This window comes from Poecilia latipinna, unplaced genomic scaffold (assembly GCF_001443285.1).
Source record: "Poecilia latipinna isolate Pla-1442-1.1 unplaced genomic scaffold, P_latipinna-1.0 Scaffold2248, whole genome shotgun sequence".
Classification (NCBI taxonomy): domain Eukaryota; kingdom Metazoa; phylum Chordata; class Actinopteri; order Cyprinodontiformes; family Poeciliidae; genus Poecilia; species Poecilia latipinna.
The window spans coordinates 24,871-31,300 of NW_015114864.1; the positions used below are offsets into that span (position 1 = coordinate 24,871).

The 6,430-nt window shown below is 40.8% G+C and overlaps 2 long non-coding RNA genes across 2 annotated transcripts in view; one reads left to right on the forward strand and one right to left on the reverse strand.

The window, feature by feature from the left end:
* LOC106936952 (uncharacterized) overlaps positions 1-6,430 on the forward strand; it is a 44,750-nt gene that overhangs the window by 5,670 nt on the left and 32,650 nt on the right. The gene's annotated exons all lie outside the window — the stretch shown is intronic.
* The window catches only part of LOC106936951 (uncharacterized), a 56,470-nt gene continuing 53,893 nt past the window's right edge, over positions 3,854-6,430 (reverse strand). Inside the window, exon 4 of the long non-coding RNA XR_001422271.1 lies at positions 3,854-4,100. This is a non-coding gene — a long non-coding RNA (uncharacterized LOC106936951). The remainder of the gene's footprint in view (positions 4,101-6,430) is intronic.

Below are 6,430 nucleotides of genomic sequence, written 5' to 3' on the forward strand. Positions count from 1 at the left end.
TTCCTTTATTGTTTTTCAATGCAGTAAGGGGGGTTAAAGGGTTTGTACCCCCCCCCCCCCCCAAAACCAGTGAATATGATTTTCAAGGCCGAGAGCGTACCTTAGCTTCTCACCAGGACTGTAAAAGCCATCGCTAACGGCGAATGAAAAAACCCCCCCAAAAACCGAGCACTTCTCTAAATATTTACGGTGAGTAATTGAACCCTTTTAATTTGTTGCTCCACTGTCTCTACCCCTGTTTTTTTTTTTTTTTTCCTCTCCATCTCGTTCTCGTACAAAAATGCAGCAGGCCGATACTTTGACATACAGGATGTGCATCTCTCAGTCTTCTACAATCCGACGGTTTGTTTTTGTCTACGTGCAACACTAAAAAAGCCATATTCGAAAGGCTGCGTCCGCAATCACGCTATCGCAATAATGACGTTGTTTACTCGAATCAAAACACGGACGGAGGGCGCGCGGAGCGCCTGGCGGGGCTTGTTTGCCGTTTGCTTGTGTTCTAATATCTACTTTTTGCCGAGCTGTGCTGACACGCTGTGTGTGGTCCACTTTGGTCCGGACTGTCGAAGCGGACGGCCACGGCGGTGGCGTTGTTGTCTTTTTGACTTCATCTTTCAACACCGGTCAGCGTTGCTTATAATAAAACCAGATTATGAAAACATTCTTGAGACCTGACATGCACTGACAAATTCAAATATCAACAAGAAGATATGACAAAAAAAAAAAAAAAGGGCACCCAGAGGGGTCTGCCACTGCTCGTGTAAACAGTTAATGAATTTCTGAGTTATTACGACTTTTTTTTTTTTTTTTTTTTTTCTATTTTTCTTCATTTGATTCTTAGGTCTGCTCTGCAAACAGCTGGAATTCCCAGGAGTCGACCAGGATGGGTTTTCCAGGTTTGTCTTGTCTCAGAGTTTCCACAAAACCATAAACTTATAAATATATATCTGGGCCTCCCTGTTGTTCCATTGCTCTTATTCTTTATTAAAGTTATTCATTTTGTTATGAATTCGCTGTTTATTCAATATTTTAATAACATCTTTAAAGATTTCTGCTTTGCTTTTGTGCCAGCTTCCTATCAGACAATCTGAAGAATAATTTTGACGTGTTTTGCCATTCAGACATGGTTAATTCAAAATTCTTTCCAGAATAATGAAGACATCCAAAACTCAAAATACCTATTAAAAAAAAAAATAATTCTAGCAAATGAAACCTAATAAATGAGTGAGTGTGTAAGTAGCTGTAAACGGTAATGTTTATCACTTGAGTAATCTTTATGATTTCAGCAACTCGACCTGTCCAGAAAGTGAAATTTAACCCCAGATTTCAGTGCCTTACGACAGTCTTTCAAACTCTCTTTCTTCTTTTTGAATCATGAACTTTGACCTTTCTTTAGACATATGTGAGGTGTGCAGCGCTTAAACATTGTTCCTTTGTACATTTGTGTCATTGATGCACCTGTGGAGAAATTTTGGTTGGCTGACCGCTCTGAGGAAATTTCAAGAGACTGTTTGATGTTTTCGTCATTCGGTGATGGTTTCTCTCAAACTCCCTGAAGTAGTGAATTAGAAATTAGAAATTCATCAGTTTGTGACTCTTTTTTTTTTACCAGGAGACAATGTGTTTTTGTTTAACTCTTTTAGCCTGTCAGGTTGGTTCGATTAAAGAGATTTCTTGACTAAACACGTTTAGTCTCTCTTGGGCGAGACTAATAAAATTAAACCAATGCAAATGTTACTCACAGTTAGTTGATGATTTCATCATTATGTTTTCACATGATGACAGGTTGGTCTGGTGTAGCAGCTCAGGTTATCTTTGTCCTGATATTGAAATGTGCTTAACGATCTGAACACGTTTAGGTCAGGCTTTAAAGAGAAACAATGTCATCCACACGTTTAGCTCCCAGTCAAAACCAGCGCTGCCTCTCCACTCTGTCCCTCCCACTCTGTCTTCCACAGTCCACTCACATAGAGCTCCATTATCCCCCCCTGATGGTACACTCCAGGCCCCTCTCCTGCTTACGGCTCCTTCCTCGGAGAAACATCGCACTGTTGTGGGTGCTAATCACGCTGAGCGGTTTAGTCTTTCATAAACAAAGTGTAAAAATTAGGGCCACACTAACAATCTGGTAATTCAGTAGCGATAGGCGGACGTTGCTGTTATTCTACTTCGGGGCGGATTATGAATGCGTGTGCGAAGCCGTTGCCCTCTTAATGATGGGTCTGTGATATTACAGCTGCTCACAATTAGCCAGGACTATCCCCCAGCCGCCACAGCTCCCCTACGTAAATAAACGGTGGGACCGGGGAGGCTGAGCGCAGTAAGCGCTGAAACAACACGGCTGATTTGGACATCTGGCGCGGTAATAGAAATGTGTCCTCTACACTTTGACGTAATGAATAGGGATCTAAGAGCTGTCTTACGGCGAGCGGGCCTCCAGCGTGCCCCCCAAACATCACTGCTTATTCTCATATTAGAGAGGGCTGGTGTTCAGGTAGGGGATGTGGAAACAAACTGGACAGATTTTTGATGTCTTGCTTTAATTTCAATCACAAAAGAAATCTAAAGTTTTGCACTGACATCAGAAACACGATTAAAACTAAAAGAAAAACACTAGCTATATATAGAGAAATATACTTTTTAAGGATGATAATTTATAACAAAGAAGAGTGTGTTACTAGGTGAAAAATTACTATTTGAAGTTAAAACATGAAACGCTGGCTGTGTTTCCATTGGCCATATAATTGTGCAATTTGATGGAAAAATGCCAATTTCGAAAAAACTTTTTAAACATTTTTTATATATATATATATGTATTAAAAAAAGACTTGGAGCTAGGATGATCATGATGGTCGTATCAAAACTGGTTTATTTTGCAAAACTGAAATGGAAACATGATCAACAACCAGATGGTGCAAACCGCGAAAAAGAAGACGACAGGATGATATTTTTTAATGACTTATCATGTTAACAAAGTTATTCACATGTGTTTTTAATTGCAAAACTGTTGTTTTTTTTTTTTATAATACTGACGAAGTTTTGCGCAAAATGATAACATACAGACAGTTCCTTCAAAAATGACAAATTCTCCCCGGAAACTCCGTCCTCAGGGTGAAACATGGTGGCACTAATGTCGCGCTGTCATGCTGTGTCACAGAGAAGCCAGTCAAATTTGATGGGCAGACAGATGGAGCTGCATATGAGAACAGATGAAACCCTGTTGACTTCAGGCTGCAAAAGACTTCAGACCGGAGAGGAGAGTCGCCTTCCAGCACCGCAACCAAAGCATCAGAGTCGGAGTAACCACGGAACGGCTCAGGTCAAACAAAACCCGTGTGGTGAAAAGTGAGAATCTGGTGCGACACACCTCGTCCAATTTGACTGAGCTCGAGGTTTTACGCAAAGAAAAATGGATAAAAAGAAGCAGCTGGTAGTGAGAAACCGTGAGGGACTGCAGCAAAAAGCAGGTATAAAAAATTGTGACTCAGCGTTGGGGTGGATAAATGGATGTATGAATGCCACATTTCTCAGATTTATGTATCATTTTTCCCATCCATCTACCCGTTTGCTTTCTCTTAATCCGGGGTCGAGTAGCAGAGGCAGCAGACTAAACAGAGACGCTCAGACTTTCCCCTCTCCAGCCAACTGGACCGGTTCCTCTGGGGGAATCCCAAAGGCTTTTCAAGGCCAGCAGAAAATTTTCTATTTTTCCCTCCATTCACAATTATAGACTGCTTTATATTGGGGCACCACATAAAATCCCAATAAAATACTCTGACGTTTGTGGGGCTACCACAATAAAATGTGAAAAAAGCTGTATAAATTAATTCTACATCTAAGCGAGAAGAAATGGCTTCTGTTTTTAATACATAATTGAAAAGATCTCAAAACAAATGTCTCCCTGCATTCATAACAGGAAAACTGTGAGTCTTGAAATATAACCTGCTTATTGGTGTAAAAAGTACAAACTTTGCAATAACAGGTTGGGATTTTGCACCCGTGTCATCGGCTTCACTCCTCCTCCTCCGTAACCCGTCTGAGGCAGACTGGTTGAAGTCATCAGTTGTTTTCTGACTTGGTGTGAGAAACACTTTTTGTTCCTATAAACAGAAACCCAAATTAAGTTTCAGCTTAGAAACCGATTTGTCAATGTGAGATTTAACAGATAGATTTTTATCAGTCAGAATACCTAAATATTTGCAGCATCTGACAACTTCAATTCCAACCAGTTGAAGAGATGTTGTGGGATACCGCTTATCAGTCAGCGACATGTCAAGCAGCTTTATTGCGCCTAGATGTTTCAGCTTAACAAGTTGCAATTTTTTTTTTTCAAAATATGTTTGATATTATCCACAGAAAAGTCCTTAAATAGTTACGCTCCACAGGAAAATGACCCTAATAACACCGAATCGCTAATAGATAGCCGTTTCTGTCTGTGGTGAAATGGAGAAATGTCCAGTGTTTGTGACGTCCACACGCCGTCCTGCACAGGATTAAAGGGATAGTTCACTCTTTTTTTTTTTAAGTAACACTGTGACGTTTCTATCAATGACGGTAGATGCACCACTATACGTTTCTAGCAGAACAAAGTCCACACTTGTGCTAACTGTGGTTTTGATTTCCTCATCAGCTGTGACTAATCCAGTCTATGATATGAGCATTTTCTCTTTAATTTGCCTTTAAACTACTGAAATCAGCTTAAGCTGTCGGTCCCTTTGACTCGCCGTTTGCTGCTTTTCAACTACAATTTATCTCTAAAGTAACAACTGGTAATAATTACATATTTCACAGAACCTCACTAAAAAAAAAATAATAATCTGAAAGATCGCTTTAACCAGACGGGAGAAAACGGACAGACTCAGGCTTCCAGGTGTAACTCCCAAAATGTGTTGATCTTAAACAAACCTTTTCACATTTTCTCTTTTAATCTAAAACATCATGCTTTCTTTTTAAAACGTACTTTCAATTCATTTTTTATTGTGCTAGAGTTTAAGATCCTACACTGACACAACATGGGAGCCTTGAACATTTCAAACGTTTTGGCACGGCGACGTTTTCAAAAAATAATTTGCTCCTCCTCGTCCGTGTTCTCTTACACCTCCGATACTCATCTGGGTCACTCGAGCCAGAGATTTTTTGCCAAAGCCTCTCTCCTTCACTCTGGTGATCGGTAATCAGTCTGCTTTGATGCATAGTTGTGTAACCTTGACTTTCAAGATAAAGTTGCACCTATCCATTGGAAAGGTCAGGACCAGATGTTAATTAACCAAGAGGGAAATGAACTAATGGGGGTTTTCGAGTGGCATTTAACGAGACATCTAATCCAATGGAAAGAACAGTCACAGTATCACGTTTTTTTATTTGGTGTACAGTTCCTGGGCCCTTTGATGGCAGACATGAATGTGTTAAACTATAAAATCAACAGTTTTAATAAAAAAAATAAAATAGACTCCTAAATTTATTTTTTAATGCAATGAGTCCCACAATTTTGTTTTGTTTTATAGCGAATAGCATGAAACGTAAAAAATGTTATGCAAAAAAAAAAGAAAGAAGAAAAAAGTGACACACATTTATTATTTGCACATTTTGAGCCCCTATAAACCTTACAGAGTGCAGACAAAAACAGTTTATATTTATGGAAATTCAACATCAACTGTTTGTAGAGGAAGACTGGAGAGCGAGCACTGCAAACTCTGAAGAGGGCAAAAGGGAAACCCACATCCTGTTATCTGTCACTAAACTACCATATTAATAGCTGTTAATGTTCCCTACACCCCCAATTAACTTCAAACTGTGACTGCCACTTTGTGCGGTTTTGATCACATGTCTGCCTGAGTGGCCATGCCTGTCGCCGTATAGCTAGTCACATATGTGTTTGTATATGCGAGCGTTTACAGAGGGCTGAGCACGGGCTTTGAGAGCTAACGTGGCATGCAGGGCACATGTCCTCAACAGGAAGCTGGCAGTCGCACAACTCCAAACTTTGCAAGTGCATTGAGCGAGTTCGGCTAACTACAGGTGATGCTCTGATTAGCATGATGCCAAGCCGAGTGTCACCTGTTCTTTCTCCTCCCGTGGCTCCTATCAGGTTCAAAATGATGCCTCTATTTTGCAGCTTCGCCCTGCCTGACAGGGAGTGAGCACCCTCTCCAAAGAGTCCCCCCAAATGTGTCTTTATTGTCGCCTCTTTTCGGCCTTTATCTTCGAGTTTCTGCCCTCCGGCGTGTCTCCGTTCCCCCTGTGGTTTTCACATGCGTGACCCTTGTATCACCATCTGGTCCACATTGGGGGCTGCCACTGTCATCTGCTGACAATTACTGTCACCTGCACACTGTGCAATACGATAAACACATGCTGCTGTTGGTGGCTTGCTGCAGCATTTTGCAACGTTTCCTTAAGCTTCCATAGAAGTGGTGTATGAGAGAGAGAG